The sequence below is a fragment of the Egretta garzetta genome, unplaced genomic scaffold (genome assembly GCF_000687185.1).
Source record: "Egretta garzetta isolate BGI_Z169 unplaced genomic scaffold, ASM68718v1 scaffold336, whole genome shotgun sequence".
Classification (NCBI taxonomy): Eukaryota; Metazoa; Chordata; class Aves; order Pelecaniformes; family Ardeidae; genus Egretta; species Egretta garzetta.
This window is the reverse complement of record NW_009259966.1, coordinates 1,168,560-1,180,957: the sequence shown is the minus strand read 5'-3', so window position 1 is coordinate 1,180,957 and position 12,398 is coordinate 1,168,560.

The following is a 12,398-nucleotide window of genomic DNA, read 5'->3' as shown; positions in this document are numbered from 1 at the left end:
GGAAAGAGTCCTCTCCCTAGGAAGAAGAAGCGGCAGAGACAACATGTACTGACCTCAAGCCCCATTCCCGTCCCCCTGCGCCACTGGGGGGAGTAGGTAGAGAAACTGGGAATGAAGTTGAGCCCAGAAAGAAGGGAGGGGTGGGGGGAAGGTTTTTAAGATCTAGCAGTTTTTCTCCTCTCCTTCTCTGATTTTGATTGATAATAAATTAAATTTTTTTTCAAGTTGAGTCTGTTTTGCCCATGATAGTAACTGATAAAATGGTCTCTCCTTGTCCTTATCTTGACCCACAAGCCTTTTGATTTACTTTTTCTCTCCTCTGTCTGGTTAGAGGGGAGTGATAGAGCAGCTTTGGTGGGCCCCTGGCGTCCAGTCAAGGTCAAACCTCCACAAAAAGAAATAAAACAAAGTTTGGCTGCCCCACATAAATATTGAATCCACTGTAATCAAGTTAAGGACACAGTGATAGCATACACAAGTATACAAGCCTTTAGTTTTGCATAGCATATTAATATAGGAGTCATTACAGTTGATTTAATTGCAATGTTTTTAAACACACATTTCTGCAGGAGCCTTGAGAAATGGGTGTTTGTCTTTTTTGCTTACACTGTATCAGATTTTTATTAGGTAAGTACTTTTTTTGTCTGTGTGTGTAGGACTATTGTTTGGAAATTCAGATAACTTGAGTGCTTTTCCTTCCAAGAACACTTTCCCTCCCTAAAGGCACCATTTATATTCCTTGGTTGTTTTTGCCCACCAGATAGTCTCTACATAATTTTCGGTGCTGCCTTATAACTGCTTCTAAATGTTTTTCTTCCTAATATTATTTAAAACTTTGTTATATAGTACTAAACTTTCATTTATTTTCTCACTTCACTGTGTGTGGAGAGCGGAGGAAAAACATTTTAACACTGTTTTTATGATGTGGCATATGAAAGTCAGTTTCATGTGTGGTTTGGTGCAGGAACTCACAGAGTTAAAATCTTTCCATGAGTCAGGGGTAGGCAATATGTAATCAGCCATGGAGTTTCTGTTTCACAAAGCTGCTTACACTGAATAATTCAATATTTGAGATTTAATGATATTTGATTAGGAATTTGTATGGAGGCTGTGCAGTGGATAGATGAAAGAAGGCAGACAAACTTTTGATTTCTGACTGAATTATTAGCATCTGAGGTTGTTTTTCAGCTTGCTGTGGGATCAGCCCTCCCTGAGACCAACACTTGCCATGTTGCCCACAATGACAGGCAACCTCCACCACCTCTAAAGGCTGTGTACAGTCTCCATAGCTTCTCACAGATTTTCCTCAAGGACCTGAGCCACCTAACCCTGAGGGGTGGCCTCTCAGGGGCAGGACCATCATCATTAAGTCTACCTCCAGGAAAACGGTGCTCTTGTACCACCTGACAAGAGTCAGAGACAAGTCCCATGGAGGTCAGGGCTGGTGCTGCTGAGAGGGCACTCCTGTTTCAGCTCATGCCTCCATGCCGTGAGCCTGGCTCTGACTAAGGAGGCGCCAGGGCTGCCGCCTGGGAAGCGTGCTGTGGAGCACAGCTTGTCTCTGGGTGGGGGAGGACAAACTGTACCCATCACTGCTTGTCAGTGCCAGATGGGAAGGAAAGGAAGAAGGGGAAGCTAAAACCAGCCCAGAACATAGGAAACATATTTCAGAAATGTCTTCACAGGGATTTTCTGCCTACACCAGAACTGTCTCTGGGCCAGTCTCCACAAACGGGGTGATGGAGGCAAGAGGGATCCGCAGTGGCAGTAATAGGAAGAGGCAGAAGTATTATTTGGTGCAGTGCTTGAAGCATGGCTTTCCTGACAATGACCCCACAGTTGCCTTTAATCCCTGGAGCTGGGGCTGCATCTACACCCGGTTAGGCCCATCCATGCGGGGAGCAAACATGCTGCAGCACTCTGCCCTGAGGTGCCAGCCAAAGTGGCCTTGCTGCGAGGCTGCGCCATGTGCTGATGCCCACAGTCACTCTGGCAGTCGGTGGATGGAGGCTCGGCAGATGGGGACTGGGGTGAAAGTCCCGTGGGTGTTGCGCTGATCGTGGCAGAGTCATGTGCAAAAAGAAGCCAAACGGGCAGGTTGCCCTCATACAATTTAGCTTCGTGCTGGACTGTTGTGCAGCCAGGAAACTCCTGGAAGGCTGTGACAGAAATTTTGACCCCAGGAACACTGATGGATTGTGCTGGAATGCTCAGTCCTTCAACAGACCAGGCTAATTATTAATTATATTATTAAATAATAAATATATAGTTATATGTTAATTAATAATAGATATAGTCTGGTAATACATTTGTATATATTACCAGACTATAAATTAATAATGATGTGGAATGTACAGATGTGAATCATCTGTCTTGAGATCAACCTTAATTCAAGCCAGTGTGAGGCAACAGCCATTTTATAAGTAACAGCTGTAAAATTTAAGAATATAAGAAAAGCATCTTCAGCTCCAGATGGTCTGTCCTCACCACTTCAATATACCTTGTAGACACACTCAACTGCTCCATGCAGTCAGAGACTAAATCTACTTATACACCTTAGAGCTCAGGCCATGCTAGAAAGTGTCCTCCAAATATTCTTAGTTTCATAATCAATTTATTTGTAGGCTGTCCTGGGACTTCAGTCCAGATTCACTTCCTAAAAATAATCATAGAATCATAGAATGTTTTGGGTTGGAAGGGACCCCTAGAGGTCATCTAGTCCAACCCCCCCGCAGGAGCAGGGACACCGCTAACTAGATCAGGCTGCTCAGAGCCCCGTCCAACCTGGCCTTGAAAGTTTCCAGGGATGGGGCCTCCACCACCTCTCTGGGCAACCCGTTCCAGTGTTTCACCACCCTCATTGTAAAGAACTTCTTCCTTATATCTAGTCTAAACCTACCCTGGTTTAGTTTAAAACCATTATCCCTTGTCTTGTCACTGCTGGCTCTACTAAAAAGATTTTCCCCATCTTTCCTATAGGCCCCCTTTAGGTACTGAAAGGCCACAATCAGGTCTCCCCGCAGCCTTCTCTTCTCCAGGCTGAACAAGCCCAACTCCCTCAGCCTGTCCTCATAGGAGAGGTGCTCCAGCCCCCGGATCATTTTTGTGGCCCTCCTCTGGACCCGCTCCAACACTTCCATGTCCTTCTTGTGTTGAGGGCTCCAGAGCTGGACGCAGTACTCCAGGTGCGGCCTCACCAGAGCAGAGTAGAGGGGCAGAATCACCTCCCTTGACCTGCTGGCCATGCTTCTCCTGATGCAGCCCAGAGTACGGTTGGCCTTCTGGGCTGCCAGCGCACGTTGCTGGCTCATGTCCAGCTTTTCATCCACCAGCACCCCCAGGTCCCTCTCAGCAGGGCTGCTCTCCATCCTTTCTTCCCCCAGCCTGTACTGATACTGGGGGTTACCCCGACCCAGATGCAGGACCTTGCACTTGGCCTTGTTGAACCTCATGAGGTTCACACAGGCCCACCTCTCTAGCCTGTCCAGGTCTCTCTGGATGACATCCCGTCCTTCTGGTGTGTCAACCATACCACCCAGCTTGGTGTCATCCGCAAACTTGCTGAGAGTGTACTCGATCTCGCTGTCTAAGTCATTGATGAAAACATTAAACAGCACCGGTCCCAGCACGGACCCCTGAGGGACACCACTCGTCACCGGTCTCCATCTACTTCCCTTCAGGTCTCAGAAGATGAAAATATTTTTGGCAGATCATATACTGTGACCTCTAGGTGGTAGAAAGAAATTTTTAGTCAGACATTATCAGATGGCAGAGGTGAGAACTGAAACAGTTTCTCCCCCCAACTTGGGAAGAAAAATTTATAAGTTGATATATGAAGCCTTTTCACATTGCAAACTTGGAATTTTAGATCAACTTTTGATTAAGAGCCTTACTTAACATAACGCCATAACTGGGATTAATGAATGGAGATCATTATTGGTTGCTGATTGAGACTAGACACAAGAGTAATCACTGACTCTGGGGTCATAGTGAGTTTGGGTGATAATGGGACTATGCTAGTTGATAACCATACCTAACTTGAAAGAATACCATGACATAGAGTCTCAACTGTTAGTGTGGAAACGATAGTAAAAAACCTTCTATATATGTCATATTTTGCCTGCTAGGCCAATCCTAAATAATACCTTATTCTTTGAGTATATTCTGTCTCCAAGCAGATAATAAATCCAAATTAAAGTCTGAAAAGGTAGCATTATTGCCATACCTTTCTTCTTAAAAAATTAATCTGCTTAAACATAGAGGAAAATAGTTCTCAATTCCTCATAAAGATCATTTCAGGTCTGAATCTCTGAAATAAATTGGAACCTGAAATAAATAAATATTTCTGATGAGCTCTAATGCCAAGATTCACACTTTTCGTTACAACATGTATTTTTAAACTTTTGATTGAGTTGGTATTATGTTATCTCCAGGTTATGAAAGATTCAGGAAGAAATGAGAGGAACAGTCCAAACTCCCGCATTATCTAAAGTAGACCATACACTGAATTTCTAATAGATTTTTCTCTCCAAGGGTCTTAATCCCATCCTTTTTCTGGGGTAGTCTGAAAAGAACAAGATAGAATCTGCTTATCACCCTTTCCCCCTGAAAGCACAGAAAAGGTAAACAAGAAAGGCAACTTGTCAGCATCGAGACAATTACTTCTGTTTCTAACATCACAGCCTAACACTGATAAGGGATTTTTATGAGGGATTTTTGTATCCAGATTAGAAGAAATCAGCAAGTGTGCTTGGGCATTCTGCTATCTAGATTTCATACAGTTTCCTGTGTCCTTATATATCTAAAGGCAAAGTTATTTCACTTTAATTTCACTTTGCTTGAAAAAAACAAAAACCAACAAAAAAACCCTATTGATTTATTCTGTGTCCTGTTATTTCATTTTACCATAGTAAACCAAGAGAGGAGGTGCATAGCTGCATTGTCTTGGTCCTAGCAGCAGAAGATACTAGACCAAGAGGAAAGAAAACGCCTTTCCCACATATCTATAGGCTACACTCACAGACAGCCCCTTTTGTGGAAAGTACTTGTCTTCCCTTGCTGTGTTGGTCCCACTCTGCAAGCTGGCATGAAAAGGTTAGCTAATAGACCTTTCATTCAGTGATCCTCCCCTAAAACAGAAATGTGATGCTCAGGAAGGAGAGAAATCTGCTCTCTTTCTTAGCAGAAAGATAAAGGAAAAGGTAAAGTCATAAAGCTTTTGCGCATAGAACAATCTTTTATAAAACCAGGAACAATCTAGTCAATTATTTGCTCATTTTGAAAATTGTCCCTTTATTTTTTCTCTGCAGGTCATAATGTCCAAAGCATCTTCCTCACCTAGAAGCTTAAATCCCATTGAAAGGTGATGGGATTTAAGTTCCTAACTTACTCAGCTTTTTTTCAACATCGGAAATTATGCTCAAGCAAACATAAAACTAATCCAATATTGGCTTTATTTTTCATTTAATAATTGGTTTTGCAAAAGAGGCAGGGGCAAAAATAACTCCATAGAATATCCTTTTTTCCTTTCCCTGAACTAAACAATTAAATGCAAGGGAAAACTTCATAGGAACAGATCACTTCACCTAGAAAAGCTAACCTGCTCTATTTTGAAATATGAAACCAAACCAAAATGTGTCAATGGTATTTCATTTGTGGACAAAATACTCATCAAAATAACCATGTATATGTCATGACCATATACCATATCATCTATGGCCTCACAATAAGGACTTAGGAAGTCCTCACCAAGCAGAAGACCAAACTCATAGTGTATCTTTAAACTAATCATTCATATAGAAATAAACAAGAAAAAGAGAAGCTGACAGAATCACATTCTAGTAAATAGCACTTCCAATACCAAAGTACACCTTTGGAAATCAAGAATTAGCAAATAAATTCACCATGTTATTATGACTGTAACAAGAAACTCTTCTGTCTCCAGAGCAAAAACACAAGCAGTGATTTCACTCATTCTCTTCTTCCCCCAAGAAAACCTTCCCACTGAATTTATTTACTTTTTTCTTAAATAACAGTGAAATCTTTCTGTGGAACACACAGATGGCCAGACAGGGCATGTTCAATCAAATAGGCGAGAAAAATTGGAACAAACCTCAAAGGTGGACTGTGATATACCTGTGATTCTTTTCTTTAATGTTATAATAGTCTTAACCACAAAGTAAAATGTCTATCAACAGGCTAAATGTAATGATCCTGCAGTCATTTCTCAGTCCAAACCTCTCTTGATTTCAGTTCAGAGATACAACTTGGGCAAAGGTACAAAGTTTGTCATGCCAATCCAATGATAAAGCACAATAATTTATTTTGGAAACAGCCTCATATGTATTCTGATTTGACATACAGTGTTACAGATCTCTTCATAAAAATGCCCCATTTTTCAGATTTATTGCATCTCATTGAATTCAGTGTAAATATGTTTTATTAATGTGAATATGAGTATACTATAATGTAACCAATATAGTGCATAGTGTGCATTGTGTGGAATCAATATGAATATAGTGTAGCATAACCGATATAGTGTAAATATGTTTTATTTAGTGTAAATATGTTTTTTGTGAAGGTAAAGTAGCTATTTTGAATCATCAAATTGAATATATTTAATTATGTAATGTGAATTTCAAAATATATCTGTATTATCCATTAAATGCTGACTAAAATGGATTTTTAAAAAATACCATTCCAAGGATGATAATTTCGAAGAATGTTGATGGTAATATAGAGTAGAAATAGAAATTCAAACTATTATTTGAAGGATTTTCTTATATGTTTAAAGATGCATTGAAACTAGGATAAGAGATAAGAAAATAAAACTGATGCTCATCAAACTAAATGCTGGCTTTTATATTTGATTTAGATTAATTCCTTTTATACAGACCAGATAATAAAATCGAGTGAATTCAAAGAGGAAAATATACAGTAAACACTTAAAACTATATAATTTTAAAAGAGCAGCAGCAAGATCAAATAAAAAAGTGTTTGTATTAAATGAAAACTATCATCACTACTGAATCTATTTTCCATAAGCATTTCAAAAACTCATGTAATTTATATATGCATGTGAGAATGGGTGTTCTATATTTTGAATGGGTATTCTACATTTTCCACAAGAAAGTGCCCCTTATTTGAGCTCTTATTAGTCACTTTCTGTCTCTGTTTCACAAGAAATTGCTTTTTCGGAGCCTAATCCTACCCTGAATTTATGTAAAGTCTATGAATGCAAAACCTGTTTCTGTGCCTTCATGCAAAATACTTGCAAAAAGCTTGAGCTCCCCTGTAAAAGGTTTCTAAAGTGATCCATCTAAGCAGCAAAGCTTTTTCGTATTAAGTGACTGGTAGTCAGTACTTCTGAGAAATACATCAGCTATGAAGACCTGTGAATTAGGAATGGATTTTTAAATGTCTCTGGTCCATATTGGCAGTCTGCAATGCAAGAGAAGTTTTTATATATATTTTGTGGGCTTTAAGCTTCTTTGATTTAAGAACACTATCTACATTAAAATTAATTTGTATTTTGAAGTTATTTAGGCTTTAATCTGAACCTACAAAATTAGGGTTTTGAAACCAAAATGGCATTGGCATCTGAGCTGAATCAGAGAGTTGTGTTACCCTCTGGGGGTATTCAAGAGATGTTAAGCATCTCAGAATGGGGAGTTTCCTGAGATAACCAAAATAATTCACTGAGGACACAGATTTAAATCACACCTTGCTCTCTCGGGGGCTTTGGTGGCACTTTGCCACTACCAGGGAGCAGCTCCTCTTTGGGAAATTCTCTGATCTGAGTTCTTTCTTGTAAGCAAGCCCTTCCAAAAGGAAACAGCTACTCATTAGTTAATTAATTAAGTAATTAAATCACACTTTAGAAGGAGGATGAGCTTACAGAGGATGTTCTCCCCCCTACCCCACTTATGCAGCAATGATGAGAGAGTCATCAAGGATATCAAAAGTCTGAGTTTGGTTCCTTCTCCCTCTGCCCAGAGGGATGCTCTCCATGGCAGGCAGTGGACAGCTTTTCAGCTACAATAATCTACAGGTATGTTGGAAGCTGTTTACTTTCCATAATATTCAGCGAGCCAGGGAGATAGAAGAAAGTAGAGATCAAGTCTGTAGGGAAGTTTTTTGGTCACTCAACTTGAAGAGGGAAACCTTTGTTTCCACTGTGCTCTGAGCACTTCTTGTTTGTTACATGTTTTGTTTGTTTTGTTGCTGAATGGTTTACCTGGCAATCACTGGGTAAAATACTGAATTACTTAGAAGAACTAGGACTGGAGCATGGGCTATATGCAGGCAATATAGCAGACAGGAAAAAGTCAAAGGTGTGTCTCATTAATGCCTGTCAGTGGGGCTTAGTTGTGAGAAATCTGCTGAGCTGCTCAGCCCCGTCAAGTGGTAAGTGCTTCTGAACACGTCAAGAAAAAAACCTGTAGGTTCCTGTATCACATCTAGTATTGAAAGTAACATGCAATTGAAAGTAACATGCATTATTGTTTAATGACTTAATGACTAATATTATATGAACTTAGGAGTTGGATGCCAAAGTTTTAAAGATCTAAACTCAGAGCAGACATGCCCTGGTTTTATGGTTTTGTTATTAAGTATTTCTGGAAACGCATATGTATGAGTAGTGTCGCTTGGGGTCTCCATGTCTGAAAACATTAGCTATTGTATCTTAATATAGCTCCTTTGGAAACTTTATTTTCCACCTTTACCACTAATGCTGCATGATGACCAATAGGAATTTTTATCAGTTGCGTGATGCCTAATCCCACTCCAAAGATATTTAAACCAACAAAATTTTGCTTAGTCTTGGTTTTTGGGTTGTATCTTGTTGTTCTTGATTTTGTTATGTTAGTTTGATCTGGCCTAGATATTTGATTATAGTGCTGGTTTACAGCAGTTTAAGGATTTTCTGGTAATGATTTTAAATCAATTTTGTTCAAAACTGTCATGTGAAGTATGTTTGTGAACATTAGCTCTCAAGAATATAGAAATCATTGAATCTTTGGAGATGTTGAATTAGATACATACATTGTTGTAAACAATGTCTCGTATGTTAATCAGAGGAAATAAATAACAAAATGGAGAGGGTGCATGTTGCCAGGGTCAAAGGGAGACAGGAGTAACACTATGTACAAGATTAGTTTTCCTGAGCACTGTGGAGTCAGGAAAGCCTTCTTTGCATTTGCTAGACAAAACAGAACATAGAAAAACTTTCTTGAAATATTCCTCATCATGTCCACTGAGTTGACGTTATGGGAGCATTTAAGAAATAACGCAAACCAAGGAGCAGAGATGAGCACTTACCTTTGCATAAATATTTTCCTGAAGTCATTCAAGACCTGGGCCTTCAAGATTTGAGTTGCTCTTGCAACATGCTTTATAGCATGTCTCCAGCAAGCAATAGCTTTTCCCCTCAAGCCCATCGCTGTATCAAAGTTCCTTTTCCCCTGGGAACAACGTATGTTTAAATACTTTTATATCTCTCTAGACCAAGTTAAAAGCTAACTTGTGCTGTGTGTCTTGATGTGAAATTTTGCAGAACTAGTATCTCTGTTATTCCATCACTCAAGGATACTATTGGTCATTTATCATGGGAGGTACCACTATCCTCAAACAAGAATAGGATTTATCTTCATAATGAAAAGTGTAAGAAAGTTCTATTGGGCTGACAATTCAGCTGTAATCAAAGTTTTCAAAATGGTAATTTCTGCTTTTCTGGAATGAGAAAAGAAAATAAAAACATTTAAAGAGACAGATAAATATTTTTAAATTTATATTTTAAATTAAAAATTATAGGGAAATGTTAATTTGATGGCTGAATGAAGCACAAATCCTAAACCAAAATCAAGTATATATTTACTTTTCAAGACTATAGTATAAATTTTGGTGGCTGTGCTGGAGTACTTCCTGTACTTTCCATATATTTTTAAACTATACTGATGCACAGATCTTGGGACAGCCCTTTGCAAAGGAATGGATTACACTCTGTATTTCTAAAAGGAAATTCAAGGTCAATTACACCGGAGTAAAATGTAATACTAGCATTGCTTTGCGACTGATGTGTTCAGTGGCCTTCTGATAGCCTCTACCCTATCTGTAATTTCACAAGCAGCAGTCCATATGTTTTAGAACTTATTCTAAGTGACACTTTTAAAATAAATAAATAAAATCCGAGAACTAAAGGGCACATTCAAGTGTATAGAATTACTACCAAGTCTGGGTAGTTACTTCACTGGGCACATTCAAGTGAGTCATAAACCGTTCACTGAATCAAATTCATGATCCCACAAAAACTGGGGCTGGAACAGTATAAAACCTTCATGTTATAATCAGTTATTCATACAGATTTTTATTGAGTATTTTCTTTGTCCATCTGACTAATTCTTGTCCTGAGGTCATGAGGAAACATGACAGAAACATACAGATGTTGCTGCTGGAATTTTCTTAGTCATTAACATCCACATGGAGAAGCTAAGGTATTTGCACTTGAATTGATATGACAATGATATTTAAGCTTTCTTAGTGTCTAAGCAGCTTCAGCAAGGAGTCACTACTCACACGGAAAAATTGTCTTAAAATTGCCTGCTGTATTTACATGCAGTCAGCCATCCATGGCCAGCTGACCATGTACAAAGGATAAAGAATGCAAGGGATTTTAATATGCATCCAAAGACCCATGTGACCTAAGAAGTGCAGAGCACCTGTTTTTTCTCAACTTAGTCACTCCAACTCTGCTGTAGATGATTGCAAAATTCAACTAACTTTTGAATTGCCACTGGAAGTCATCGCAAACTGAAATACAAGAACCTTCTTATTGCCAGGGACACCCATTCAAGAGACTAGACTAACTGATACAGAGACATAACAAGATCCTTAGGTAATGTCAGTAAGTGAGGAGTCGGGATGCTTTGGTCAAATTTGATGGGCCAGCGAAGTTAGTGAATGTCACTCTAATTTGTGATAGTATGGCAGCAAGGAGACTTGCTCAGCACTGTGCAAGAGTGTGTCCACACACTGTTCTTGTTCAAACTTTTCTACGCAGCAACACTTTCCAATGCATTCAGAAACAGTGATGAACAGGTCTGATCATTATCATAAAGACAGAATAATTTCAGTTTGCGAAGATTTAACACTTAATCAGAGGTGCTAGAGCATCTTGCCTATGATTCACTCTCTGTTAATGTTTGCACCTTTGTTGGTGCTTCACTGAAGTGAGTGGAATGTCTTGCTGACTGTTTTGAATGCTAGTGCCAGAATAAAGAAAACAGAGCTCTTAAATCATTCCCAACCTACAGTACAACATATAGAGCAATTACATGCATCCATAAGAGAACACTGAAACTTGCAGATAAGTTTTCCTGTGTTTGCACAAGGCTTCTCAAAATACCAGTGCTTAATGGATTCAGTTCAAAGGCTCAGAAATGTTACCAGTTTTTCATGAGGTAACCTTACCACTGTTGGAGCTCTAGCTAGAAGGTATTGATCATCATTGCTCTGCTGTTCTTTTTGAGCCTTGGAGCACAACACCTCTCCCTTTTTAAGTTCTGGCTTACGTTATGCACAAAGTATCTGACATGAAGAATTTAGATCTATGTGCACTGAAGTTAAGGTAGGGTCCCTTTACAGGTCATGTGTTTTTCATGAGATGTTTTCTTCTTTAGTGCTTGTATCTGATCCTTACCCAATTGATTATCTGTGAGTTCTGGTGACCTGTTGGTGACTGAGCAAGTTACTGATTTTTTGTTCTTCTTGCTTTGTCTAATGGCCTTTCTGACCCCTCTGAGCAAGAGGCTGTTTTGATCTTCTCTTGGCTCAGAAAACTGCAAAGCGTCCTATTTGGATGTCTTTACCTGTGCTTCATGCTATCTCTGCCTCATATGTGGTTTGACTGGTTTTATTTATGAAAACCTTTAAGAAATAAAACAAACCCCTCAAGAGGGGGCTTGGACTAGATGATCTTTAAAGGTCACTTCCAACACAAACCATTCTGTGATTCTATGATTTTGTGATTTGGGGAATATGTGGGTGACAGATCACTCCCAGTCTTTCTTAATCTTTTCTATACCCCATGCAATGCTACAGGCTTGGGGGAGAGCGGTTGGAAAGCTGCCTGGTAGAAGAAGACCTGTGGTTACTGTTTGACAGCTGTCTGAATATGAGCCAGCAGTGTGCCCAGGTGGCCAAGAAGGCCAATAGCTTGTATCAGGAATAATGTTTCCAGCAGGATCAGGGAAGTGATCATGCCCCAGTATGCTACACTGGTGAGGCCGCACCTCAAATACTGTGTTCAGTTTTGGGCCCCTCACTACAGGAAAGATGTTGTGTTGCTGGAACATGTCCAGAGGAGAGCAACCAAGCTGGTGAGGGGTCGGGAGTACAAG